The following is a 13,880-nucleotide window of genomic DNA, read 5'->3' on the forward strand; positions in this document are numbered from 1 at the left end:
AGGCACTAGAGAGTGATAATGGACACCTGGATCTTTTTCTTCGCTTCCCTCCTTGGTTTTTGTCACTCCAGTGCCAATCAGAGACTCTTACAGGGTCTGTTGGACGCGTTGGCGGCAAAATAGAAATGATCAGAGCAAAAAAGAAATAGTTCAGTACATCAAGCAGAAATTTTGAATCTAATCTGTCTCCAGAGAGATCCATCAATCTGTTCTACTGTCTGAATGAACTGAACGACCCAAACTCTGGTGAAAGACATTCAGACCCACCTTAGCAAAGGAAGTCTCTCATCTGCTGATCTTTCACCTGCCCAGTGGGTCTGCTTTGGGTTCTTTTGTGGTTGTTGACATCAGAGGAGGAGCTGGAGGAGGTTTGAGCTTCAGAAATTCAAAGAATCAGACGAGTGTCTCATTAGATTATCAGCAGTCATCAAAAACCTCCAAAAGAGCTCTGTACGTTATTTAATATGATTTTGTCATGTTTTGTTCTCATCTTTAAAATTACATTGATAACTATGGATGAAATGGTTGAACTTTTTTCACGTTCGGTTTGTATCACGGTTTTATGGTCATTGGTTTTGGTACAGTTCAGTATGTGCTATGTTTTATGGAAAAAAAGTTCTCAGGTTACGAATGTAACCATGGTTCCCTGAGTAGGGAACGAGGACACTGCGTCCTCTAGGGGTCGCTATGGGGAACACACTCGTCGTGACCCGTGTCTGAAGCATACAAATGAAAAACACCAACGAGTTGGCCGGCGACAGCCTCTGACGTCACTACCCCGGTGCGACTATAAAACAGGCACCGGGGGGAAAACACGTCAATCACTTCTTCATCGTCTGAAGCTTGCGTCCGAAGCATGGCAGGGAGCTAGAGGACGCAGTGTCTCGTTCCCTACTCAGGGAACCATGGTTACATTCGTAACCTGAGACGTTCCCTTTCAAAGGGGTGGGGGTTGCTATTTTTGCTCTTTTTAGCATAATTAGTGAAATATTTGAACAATTAATGCAGAGGGGAGTGCAGGCCAGAATCATGGCGAACACTAAGTACCAACTCTACCATTTCAATGGGAGTTGCCCCCCGGGACGTTTTAGACGGCTGTCTGTGACAATACCCCTTACGGCCAAAGGCCTAAGCTACGACTACCCAACTTAATTGTTAGGGCCTCGGCCGGGGGTAGAGCTAAAGGCTTGGAATCAGGAAAGATTCCTTTTAAAGGGATACAGCTAGGAACCTAGCATTTTATACTAAGTCTAGCCTGTCACACAGGGGCTACAGCTTGCTTCCGCAAAAGCTTGCTGAAGGAGCTGTCTCAAAGATCTCCAGTAGCAACACCCTGTTTAAATAGGTATCCGAGGATACATGGGTGGAGTGGCGCCCAAGATGAACGGGGCTTTTACCAGCTCAAGAAAGGGCACGAAGCAACCGCCGCGAAGCGAAGCCACCATATAGGATTTTATAAAGAACTTCAGAGTACTAGCGTGCAAAACTTACCACATTGTGGATTTCAGAAAGTGTTGCAAAGACCTTCACGTGCACACTTACCATATCATGGATTTTCAAATACTGTTCTAAGGAAGGGCTCTCGTGGCACTCTGATAGAGCAGCTCATAGATGGAATGGTTGCATCTCAAAAAAGTATGTTTGAGAGTCATCAACTCGATCTGTGGAAATAATGCTGGAGCGCTCTGGGAAAAAAAAACAGTGAACTCAGTCTCATATGAGAGGAGAACTCCTGAATCCAGAGTAGCACGCTCATAGGCGACCCATTTCTTGGAAAAGGGGAGCGCTGCTAAACTACCACGATAGAATCGCCTGAATAGCCCCTCATGTTGAGGGAAGCGATGCTTGAAGTGTATAAACGTATACACACTGGCTGAATGGAGCCCAAGGAACCAAGGTCTAATCATCTCATGAAAGGGAACGAGGCGGAGCGCGTAACCCTTACCATACAGGATTTCAGAAAGTGGGCAGATTCTTGCGTGCACACTTACCAATACGTGGATTTTTAGAAAGTGCGCAAAGTGTTCACGTGCACACTGACCACCATGTGGTTTTCAGAAAGTACACAGAGCTTAGCGTGTGTACCTAAAGGTTCCTAAGCATCGCAGAGGCACTGAACCGCAACGGGAGAGGCAAGCTCGAATTTTATAAACCTCTAGCGAGGGGAGCATCACCTGAGGCAGCATATACAAGAAGACTTCTGTAACTGCCACCTTCACTTCCCGCTGGATGCGACAGCACCTAAGCGGCCAGGAGACCCCTCAGGGGGACCTGGCCGGACATCCATGAAATTCCCTGCAGTGCTGTGCCAGGCCTGATGATCAAGGAGGGCTCCCGCAGAAACCTGTGATCTCAGTGCCTAATACCAGAACATGAAGCCGGATGGCTGGTGCTGACGAGTGTTTAGTAAAACACTGTAACTGAGCACTGCAAAGGAAACTCACAGAGTTTATTAGTAGACACATAACCACCAGCAATTTACACATAAGTATATACAGAAAGGGTTATTTCCCACCCTCCTGCGCTGGAGCCCCGCTCGGACCATCAGTAAGGTGGTTGCTATGAACATAGAACCAGCCAAAAACATTATAGGTCCAGCATAGGAGACTGTTATGCGTTAGAGGAGACTGTTATGTTCGAGAACAGGTGGAGAGCTGGTGGTTACAGGGGAATTAGGAAGGGGAGGATAAAAGCAGAAGTTAAAAATCCCTAAAGGGAACGAGTAGATACCTCAGTATCACTCTGACTCAGACGAGAACGCTGCCTCGTCTGGATCACATCCCTTAGGTTCTGCTTACCCCCTTGTGACCCACAATTCCTCTTAACCCTGCCCGCAGGTGGGGTAGGAGCGTGAGTCGCGACACTAGCCTTTCTGTGCCCGTCTTTGATCCTCAGATCGAGACAGGCCAGGACCCCTATGTTGTTCGGGCTCAGACCTGGACCTTCGTGGAACGAAGGATCTGAAAGCAGCGGAGTGCGCCTTCGTCTCCCCGAACTTCTCGATCACCGTCTCAACGGAAATACTGAAAAGTTCAGAAGGCGAAACCTGAGCATTGAGAAGAAAGCCTTATCTTTCTTCCCGATGTCTGCCAGGTTCATCCACAGATGTCTCTCCACCACCACCATGGCCGCCATCGTCCTGCTTGGTAGCCCGGAGAGAGGCCTGTGGTGCGGCGCAGCTCGGCTACCTGATCAGGAAAAAGGCCTTCGCCTCTATCCAGGTCTCTTAGCAGATCAGTCTGATATGCTTGAAGCATTTATTTTGTAATAAAAGCCACAGCCTGACCTGCTGCTGTGTATGCCTTGCCATTTAAGTAAGATGCATTGCTTGAAGGGGCTTAGATGGCAAGGAGGGAGATTGAGAGAGGATGTCTCCCCGCAGAATGAAAGCTCTTTCTGCAGGGGGCATCCTCTCATAGCCGTTTTCGCGCATCGCCTCGATGTCGGCAAAACTCTTATGCTGAAAACAATGGATGCGAGAAGAAACGGCCTCTTTCATTTCCTTTCGATCTCTGTATGGAGATCAGGCAGAAATGGAAGGCTCACATGAGCTGGAGGGCTATGGTCGGAAAGATTAACGCTCATCAAGGCGCGATCCATAAACTCCAACAGCTCTACATATGCAGGGCAGGAGAGTTGAGAAGGCTCAGCCTCAGCTTCTTCACCATCCTCAAATATCTCCTGCTTTTCCTGGGTAAAAACCCAGCAGAGCACTAACCTCAGTATCAGAAAGTGTTAAAGATATAACATCATCCTCCCGAGGCTCTCTCTCGTCCGCCGCTAGACACAGAGAAAGAGCGCTCTTACCAGTTCTTTCAGATGCACGCTTCAAACAAAACAGTCAGTGAAGACGAAGAAGAGAATGACGTGTTTTCCCGGTGCCTGTTTTATAGTCGCACCGGTAGTGACGTCAGAGGCTGTCGCCGGCCAACTCGTTGGTGTTTTTTCATTTGTATGCTTCAGACACGGGTCACGACGAGGTGTTCCCCATAGCGACCCCTAGAGGATGCAGTTCGAAGTTCCCTTGAAAGGGAACTATACTTTCAAACAAAAGTAAAGAAAATAAGAATATTCTATCTAACTACAAGAAACAGCACAAATAAATACAATGGAGATACAAATATAAAAGATTTGTAAAAGATTCAAATAAAATAAAACAGTAATTTTCATTTTTTTTTTAGGTAGGTCTATCATTAGTGTTAAGGTACAGAAATTGAGTAAAGTAATCAAATGTAAAACAGCATTGCATATTTGACTGTATAAATTAAAGATTAATCTTTATTAAAGTTACAAAAGCTATTCAATTAAGAGCAGTAAGTGATTTCTCTCTTTTTGCTATTTGATTAATATTAAGAGAATGCACTGATACAGTACGTTCAGCCGGCTATGTCTGCTGTAGGATACTTACCAAGACCTGCATTTTGACATAATTTTTGTGTGAATTTCTCCATTCAAACACAATACTTCAGAGAAAGAGCTTAATATTTGAGCGTGTTCTGAGACGCAGGTTTGCACGCTTCAGATGAGTGCACACAAATCTTCTCACTGCTTGCGCTAGCTCGCATCCTCTGGCTCTTAAATGGTTTAAACTGGCAAAGCTAAAATGAGTTTAGTTTAAACACGGATATCAACGTGTGCTGTTCAGGTCTCACCTGTGTGTGCGCTATCAGCACCCGGGTGATGAATGACTGCTCATAATCAAGCATAAGGCATTTGTATTGAACAAGAGTGAATGGTTGTCCGCAGGTTTTTTTTTTTTTTTTTTTTTTTTTTCCACGGCTGTTGTTGTAATGTACTTGGGAAGCCAGAATGCGCATTCATCAGCAGAAAACATACATTAGACCGAACCCTGTATATTACAGATGCGTTTTCAGATTTAAGTTGAACCGCGGTCCTAGCGCATGCCGAACCGTTTGTGGAGAACCGTACAGTTAAATTTTTTTCAGTGAACCGTCCCACCCCTAATTGATACATAGCAGGTTTGGACACCCCTGATCTATAGTGATTATTAACCATATACCAATTATAATTATATATCTATTTTATGGTTAAATAAAAACACATTTTCTTTAACTTTTTTTCTTTAAAAATTGCAGTCCTTTGGAATTAAAGTGCAATGCTATTTTATTAGATTTACATGGGTTTTATGTAAAAATGTCTATTTTCAGCAAAACAAGCTGTTTAGTTAGCTGCAGAAGAAACACATCATGTTATTATAAAACACATTGTTCCATAGTTATTTCTACTCCAATATGCAGTTTAACTTCTTTAACCTCTGCTATAAAGGAGATCTACTCTTGCTTAACCTCAATGCATAAATTATTAAACCTCCAGATTCTCCACCTCAAGACACTCATCAAGATAATAGATCAGCGCTTTTTAAAATATATCATCACTATTAATGATATAAACCTATTATTCATTTACATATTTTAAGTTTTATTCAAGCATTCTACTTTATGTAGGAAATTTGAATCAATACAGTTCTAATATATGCTGTATATTACTGTTCATGTAAAAATAATTGCCATATTTTTTTTTTTTTTATTTATTTAACAAATGTATTACATGTATCTAACTCTGTGATTTTATTTATTTTTCCTTTAGGCTTAATGATTGTGGCTTAACAGACAAAAGCTGTCCAGCTCTGGCTACAGTTTTGGATCAGATACCAATCTGAAAGAGCTGAACATGAACAATAATAATCTGCAGGATTCAGGAGTGGAGCTCCTCTGCACTGGCCTGAAGAATATTAATTGCAAATTAGAGATACTGAGGTAAGTTTTTGTGACAATCCCTAGTGTTTGGTTAGAATTCAGATCCATCTGTTAACATGGACCTAGATCATTTGCCACAGAATTGAGGGACAGAACTGCTTCAGCTCAGTGAAATTTGCAGGCTTTCATTCCAGCATGAACTCTACATTACAGGGCCCTCATTTATCAACAGTGTATACGCACAGATGTGTGTGTAATGAGTGCATAAGAACAGTTCCCTTTCAAGGGAACTTCGAACTGCGTCCTCTAGGGGTCGCTATGGGGAAAACCTCGTCGTGACCCGTGTCTGAAGCATACAATGAAAAAAACACCCAACGAGTTGGCCGGCGACAGCCTCTGACGTCACTACCGGTGCGACTATAAAACAGGCACCGGGATAACATGTCATGGATGAAGGTTGAAGGATGAAGTTATATCTTTAACACTTTCTGATACTGAGGTTAGTGCTCTGCTGGGTTTTACCCAGGGAAAGCAGGAGATATTTGAGGATGGTGAAGAAGCTGAGGCTGAGACTTCTCAATTCTCCTGCTCTGCGTATGTAGAGCTGTTGGAGTTTATGGGTCGCACCTCGATAGAGGTATCTATCTTTCCGACCATAGCCCTCTAGCTCAGGTGAGCCTTCCATTTCTGCCTGATCTCCATACAGAGATCGAAAGGAAATGAAAGAGGCCGTTTTTTTCTCGCATCCATCGGTTTCAGGACCGATAAGAGTTTTGCCGGCATCGAGGCGAATGCGCGGAAAACGGCTATGAGAGGATGCCCCCTGTAGAAAGAGCTTTCATTCTGCAGGGGAGACATCCTCTCTTAATCTCCCTCTTTGCCATCTAAGCCCCTTCAAGAAATACATCTCGCTTAAATGGCAAAGCATACACAGCAGCAGGTCAGGCTGTGGCTTTTATTACACACGATGGTGGGGCTTCAAGCATATCAGACTGATCTGCTAAGAGACCTGGATAGAGGCGAAGGCCTGTTCCTGATCAGGTAGCCGAGCTGCGCCGCACCACAGGCCTCTCTCCGGCTACCAAGCAGGCCGCCTCTGCCAAGCGCAGGACTATGGTGGCCATATGGTGTGGTGGAGAGACTTCTGTGGAGAACCTGGCAGACATCCGGGAAGAAAGAAAAGGCTTTCTTCTCGATGCTCAGGTTTCGCCTTCTGAACTTTTCAGTATTTCCGTTGTGACGGTGATCGAGAAGTTCGGGGAGACGAAGGCGCACTCCGCTGCTTTCAGATGCTTCGTTCCACGACGAAGGTCCAGGTTGAGCCCGAACAACATAGGGGTCCTGGCCTGTCTCGATCTGAGGATCAAAGATGGGCACACAGAAGGCTAGTGTCGCGACTTGCGCTCCTCCCCCCACCTGCGGGCAGGGGTAAGAGGAATTGTGGGTCACAAGGAGGTAAGCAGAACCTAAGGGATGTGATCCAGACGAGGCAGTGTTCTCGTCTGAGTCAGAGTGATACTGAGGTATCTACTCGTTCCCTTTAGGGATTTTTAACTTCTGCGTTTTATCCTCCCCTTCCTAATTCCCCTGTAACCACCAGCTCTCCACCTGATCGAGGTTAGGTGGAAACCTCTAACGCATAACAGTCTCCCATGCTGGACCTATAATGTTTTTGGCTGGTTCTATGTTCAAAGCAACCACCTTACTGATGGTCCGGACTAAAAGGAGGGGCCCCTTGAGTGGGGCTTCAGCGCAGGAGGGTGGGAGTATAAAAATAACCCTTTCTGTTATACTTATGTGTAAATTGCTGGTGGTAATGTTACTACTAATAAACTCTGTGAGTTTCCTTTGCAGTGCTCAGTTACAGTGTTTACTAAACACTCATCAGCACCAGCCATCCGGCTTCATGTTCCGGTATTAGGCGGCTGAGATCACAGGTTTCTGCGGGAGCCTCCTTGATCATCAGGCCTGGCACAGCACTGCAGGGAATTTCATGGATGTCCAGCCAGGTCACCCTGAGGGGTCTCCTGGCTGCTTAGGTGCTGTCGCATCCAGCGGGAAGTGAAGGTGGCAGTTACAGAAGTCTTCTTGTATATGCTGCCTCAGGTGATGCTCCCCTCGCTAGAGGTTTGTAAAATTTGAGCTTGCCTCTGCCATGCGGTTCAGCACCTTTGCGATGCTTAGGAACCTTTAGGTACACACGCTAAGCTCTGTGTACTTTCTGAAAACCACATGGTGGTCAGTGTGCATGTGAACACTTTGCGCACTTTCTAAAAATCCACGTATTGGTAAGTGTGCACACAAGACTCTAAGCACTTTCTGAAATCCTGTATGGTAAGGGTTATGCGCTCTGCCTCGTTCCCTTTCTTGAGATAATAAGACCTTGGTTCCTTGGGCTCCATTCAGCCAGTGTGTATTCATTTATACACTTCAAGCATCGCTTCCCTCAACATGAGGGGCTATTCAGGCGATTCTCGTGGTAGTTTAGCAGCGCTCCCCTTTTCCAAGAAGGGTCGCCTATGAGCGCGCTACTCTGGATTCAGGAGTTCTCCCTCATATGAGACTGAGTTCACTGTTTTTCCCAGAGCGCTCCAGCATATTTCCACAGATCGAGGTTGATGACTCTCAAACATACTGTTTTTTGAGATGCACCATTCCATCTATGAGCTGCTCTATCAGAGTGCCACGAGAGCCCAGATCCTTAGCCACAGTATTTGAAATCCATGCTATGCTAAGTGCTCAGTGAAGTCTTTGCACACTTTCATCCACATGAACTCTACATTCCAGGGCCCTCAATTTATCAACAGAGTATACGCACAGATGTGTGTGTGAATGAGTGCGCATAAGAACAGTTCCCTTTCAAGGGAACTTCGAACTGCGTCCTCTAGGGGTCGCTATGGGGAAAACCTCGTCGTGTGACCCGTGTCTGAAGCATACAATGAAAAAAAACCAACGAGTTGGCCGGCGACAGCCTCTGACGTCACTACCGGTGCGACTGTATAAAACAGGCACAAGGGATAAGTATATCATGGATGAAGGTTGAAGGATGAAGTTATATCTTTTAACACTTTCTGATACTGAGGTTAGTGCTCTGCTGGGTTTTTACCCAGGGAAAGCAGGAGATATTTGAGGATGGTGAAGAAGCTGAGGCTGAGACTTTCTCAATTCTCCTGCTCTGCGCGTATGTAGAGCTGTTGGAGTTTATGGGTCGCACCTCGATGAGGGTTATCTTTCCGACCATAGCCCTCTAGCTCAGGTGAGCCTTCCATTTGTGCCTGATCTCCATACAGAGATCGAAAAGGAAAGAGGCCGTTTTTTTTTCTCGCATCCCATTGGTTTCAGCATAAGAGTTTTGCCGGCATCGAGGCGATGCGCGAAAACCGGCTATGAGAGGATGCCCCCTGTAGAAAGAGCTTTCATTCTGCGGGGGAGACATCCTCTCTTAATCTCCCTCCTTGCCATCTAAGCCCCTTCGAGAAATACATCTCGCTTAAATGGCAAAGCATACGCAGCAGCAGGTCAGGCTGTGGCTTTTATTACACACGATGGTGGTGCTTCAAGCATATCAGACTGATCTGCCAAGAGACCTGGATAGAGGCGAAGGCCTTGTTCCTGATCAGGTAGCCGAGCTGCGCCGCACCACAGGCCTCTCTCCGGGCTACCAAGCAGGCCGCCTCTGCCAAGCGCAGGACTATGTCGGCCATGGTGGTGGTGGAGAGACTTCTGTGGATGAACCTGGCAGACATAGGGAAGAAAGAAAAGGCTTTCTTCTCGATGCTCAGGTTTCGCCTTCTGAACTTTTCAGTATTTCTGTTGAGACGGTGATCGAGAAGTTCGGGGAGACGAAGGCGCACTCCGCTGCTTTCAGATCCTTCGTTCCACGAAGGTCCAGCGTCTGAGCCCGAACAACATAGGGGTCCTGGCCTGTCTCGATCTGAGGATCAAAGATGGGCACAGAAGTCTAGTGTCGCGACTCGCGCTCCTCCCCCACCTGCGGGCAGGGGTAAGAGGAATTGTGGGTCACAAGGAGGTAAGCAGAACCTAAGGGATGTGATCCAGACGAGACAGTGTTCTCGTCTGAGTCAGAGTGATACTGAGGTATCTACTCGTTCCCTTTAGGGATTTTTAACTTCTGCTTTTATCCTCCCCTTCCTAATTCCCCTGTAACCACCAGCTCTCCACCTGATCGAGGTTAGGTGGAAACCTCTAACGCATAACAGTCTCCTATGCTGGACCTATAATGTTTTTGGCTGGTTCTATGTTCATAGCAACCACCTTACTGATGGTCCGGACTAAAAAGGAGGCGCCCCTTGAGTGGGGCTCCAGCGCCAGGAGGGTGGGAGTATAAAAATAACCCTTTCTGTATATACTTATGTGTAAATTGCTGGTGGTTATGTGTCTACTAATAAACTCTGTGAGTTTCCTTTGCAGTGCTCAGTTACAGTGTTTACTAAACACTCATCAGCACCAGCCCATCGGGCTTCATATTCCGGTATTAGGCGGCTGAGATCACAGGTTTCTGCGGGAGCCTCCTTGATCATCAGGCCTGGCACAGCACTGGATGTCCAGCCAGGTCACCCTGAGGGGTCTCCTGGCCGCTTAGGTGCTGTCGCATCCAGCGGGAAGTGAAGGTGGCAGTTACAGAAGTCTTCTTGTATATGCTGCCCTAGGTGATGCTCCCCTCGCTAGAGGTTTGTAAAATTTGAGCTTGCCTCTCCCATGCGGTTCAGCACCTCTGTGATGCTTAGGAACCTTTAGGTACACACGCTAAGCTTTGTGTGCTTTCTGAAAACCACATGGTGGTCAGTGTGCATGTGAACACTTTGCGCACTTTCTAAAAATCCACGTATTGGTAAGTGTGCACGCAAGACTCTGCGCACTTTCTGAAATCCTGTATGGTAAGGGTTACGCGCTCTGCCTCGTTCCCTTTCTTGAGATGATTAGACCTTGGTTCCTTGGGTTCCATTCAGCCAGTGTGTATTCGTTTATACACTTCAAGCATCGCTTCCCTCAGCATGAGGGGCTATTCAGGCGATTCTCGTGGTAGTTTAGCAGCGCTCCCTTTTCCAAGAAGGGTCGCCTATGAGCGCGCTACTCTGGATTCAGGAGTTCTCCTCTCATATGACACTGAGTTCACTGTTTTTCCCAGATCGCTCCAGCATTATTTCCACAGATCGAGTTGATGACTCTCAAACATACTGTTTTGAGATGCACCATTCTATCTATGAGCTGCTCTATCAGAGTGCCACGAGAGCCCTTCCTTAGAACAGTATTTGAAAATCCATGCTATGGTAAGTGTGCACGTGAAGTCTTTGCACACTTTCTGAAATCCACACTGTGGTAAGTTCGCACGCACGCTAGTACTCTGAGTTCTTTCTAAAATCCTATATGGTGAGGGCTTCGCGCGGTTACTTCGTGCCCTTTCTTGAGTTGGTAAAAACCCGTTCATCTTGGGCGCCACTCCACCCATGTATCCTCGGATACCTATCTAAACAGGGTGTTGCTACTGGAGATCTGTTGAGACAGCTCCTTCAGCAAGCTTTTGCGGAAGCAAGCTGTAGCCCCTGTGTGACAGGCAAGACTTAGTATAAAATGCTAGGTTCCTAGCTGTATCCCTTTAAAGGAATCTTTCCTGATTCCAAGCCTTTAACTCTACCACCGGGCCGAGGCCCTAAAAATTAAGTTGGGTATGTAGCTTAGGCCTTTGGCCGTAAGGGGTATTGTCACAGACAGCCGTCTAAACGTCCCGGGGGCAACTCCCATTGAAATGGTAGAGTTGGTACTTTAGTGTTCGCCATGATTCTGGCCTGCACTCCCCTCAGCATGGCGGCGTGGGTATACTGTTCCCCATAGCGACCTCTAGAGGACGCAGTTCGAAGTTCCCTTGAGAGGGAACGTCTCAGGTTACGAATGTAACCATGGTTCCCTGAGTAGGGAACGAGACACTGCCTCCTCTAGCTCCCTGCCATGCTTCGGACGCAAGCTTCAGATGAAGAAGTGAATGACGTGTTTTCCCGGTGCCTGTTTTAAAGTCGCACCGGTAGTGACGTCAGAGGCTGTCGCCGGCCAACTCGTTGGTGTTTTTTCATTGTATGCTTCAGACACGGGTCACGACGAGGTGTTCCCCATAGCGACCCCTAGAGGACGCAGTGTCTCGTTCCCTACTCAGGGAACCATGGTTACATTCGTAACCTGAGACGTTTCAGCGACCCCTAGAGGACGCAGTGTCTCGTTCCCTACTCAGGGAACCATGCCCAGGAAATAAGACTAAATATCTGTTTGCTTATATAGTAAATGCATCTTGAAGAATTTTTAGATATTTTAACTAGAAACAAGACAAAGATACTAAGTAAGACAAGCCTTTTTTTTATTTGCCGTGCAGCTGGGAAGTAATTTGAAATGTAGCTATAGTGTCATTGATGTTGCTTTGCTGGAAGATTAGGCAAACCATGCGCTGTGCAGAGATTGTGTTTTCAAGATACTAAGTAAGGTTTAGTGAGAGCACAGAATGGCTTCTCAGTCAGTACTGCTTTCTTTTTCCATGATTTCGGTGAGGACATTATACATTCACATGATTTATAAAGGGAGGTGTTGTCACCATATATGGTTTATTGGAGGCATTTCTGAATGCAAATGACCATGAACCTCGTGTTTTAAGTCTAGATCTAGGCACGATGAGTAGAGTAGAAGAGATCACTGGATCTCAATGTTCTCCACGTGTGAATAAGATCACTGCTCTACTGCAGGATAAACACTGTACACTCTACACACTGATATACGTTTTTTCATTGTTACAAGGACATTTTTTTTAATTCTTTCTGCTGTTTTTTATGTTTCTTTTATAAGAGACTGCTGACTGAAAAAAAACATGTGACTTTTGTAATGTGGCTATCATTAACATCAGCAGTATTTGTCAACTGTCACCTAAAACATACTGGTAAATATTCAGATTAAAACTGAAGTGTTTTTCTCTTTATGCAGTCTGAAGAACAACTGTATCACAGAAGGAGGGTGTCATGTTCTGGCTGCAGCTCTAAATTCAAACCCTTCAAATCTGACAGAGCTGGATCTGAGTGAGAATAAACTAGGAAACCCAGGAATGAAGATCATCTTGACTCTGTTTGAAAATGTACAGTGTAGACTGGAAAAGCTGAAGTAAGTATTTTAAAAGTGTATCCCATTAATTACCCAGACTCTAGTGACCCACCACAGTTTCATAAATTTGACAATATTTTAAATTTTTATCAGGACTGCACAATTAATCAAAATAAACTCGACATTGTGATATGGGTTAGTGCAGTTATCAAATCACAAAAGTCTGCAATTTAATTAAATATACGGTCTGCAGTGCCACATGCTTAACCCTCTGGGGCCTGAGGGTGTTTTGGGGGCCTAGAGAAGTTTTGACATGCCCTGATATTTGTGTTTTTTCAGTTGCTTATAAACATATAAATGGCTGAAATCTAATAACACTGTAAATCAGCACAAACTGGGCTACAATAATATGTGAGCAGCATGTATGTACATGATTTTGTTTTTGAGAAAGCAACGTTTATGCGTTGTTACTAAAAAAACTAAAATTTTTAAGTCACTGAAATAAGACAATAAAACACCTAGAGAATATTTGTTCACAAGGCTTTTGAGAACAGATTTTGAAGCCTAGAGATTTTGCTTCAAAATGATGTGAAAATTCATCTTGATTACTCGCGCCCAGAAAACAATATATTGATTTACATACAAACTGCAGTCCTTTGGAATTAAAGTGCAATGCTGTTTTATTAGATTTACATGTGTTTTATGTAAAAATGTCTATTTTCAGCAAAACAAGCTGTTTAGTTAGCTACAGAAGAAAACACATCATGTTATTATAAAACACATTGTTCTATAGTTATTTCTACTCCAATATGCTGTTTAACTTCTTAAACTTCTGCTATAAAGGAAATCTACTCTTGCATAACCTCAATGCATAGATTATTAACCTCCAGATTCTCCACCTCAAGACACTCATCAAGATAATAGATCAGCGCTTTTAAAATATATCATCACTATTAATGATATAAACCTATTATTCATTTACATATTTTATTTAGTTTTATTCAAGCATTCTACTTAGGAAATTTGAATCAATACAATTCTAATATATGCTGTATATTTACTGTTCAT

General features: G+C 44.8%; 1 long non-coding RNA gene across 1 annotated transcript; it reads left to right on the plus strand.

Moving 5' to 3' along the window:
* Positions 1–395: 395 nt before the first annotated feature.
* LOC122136462 lies at positions 396–12,758 on the plus strand. Its single transcript, XR_006154145.1, has 3 exons — positions 396–450; positions 5,608–5,777; positions 12,699–12,758. It is a non-coding gene; the product is annotated as an uncharacterized LOC122136462 (long non-coding RNA).
* Positions 12,759–13,880: the final 1,122 nt, after the last annotated feature.

This window comes from Cyprinus carpio, chromosome B3, assembly GCF_018340385.1.
Source record: "Cyprinus carpio isolate SPL01 chromosome B3, ASM1834038v1, whole genome shotgun sequence".
NCBI classification, from domain to species: Eukaryota; Metazoa; Chordata; class Actinopteri; order Cypriniformes; family Cyprinidae; genus Cyprinus; species Cyprinus carpio.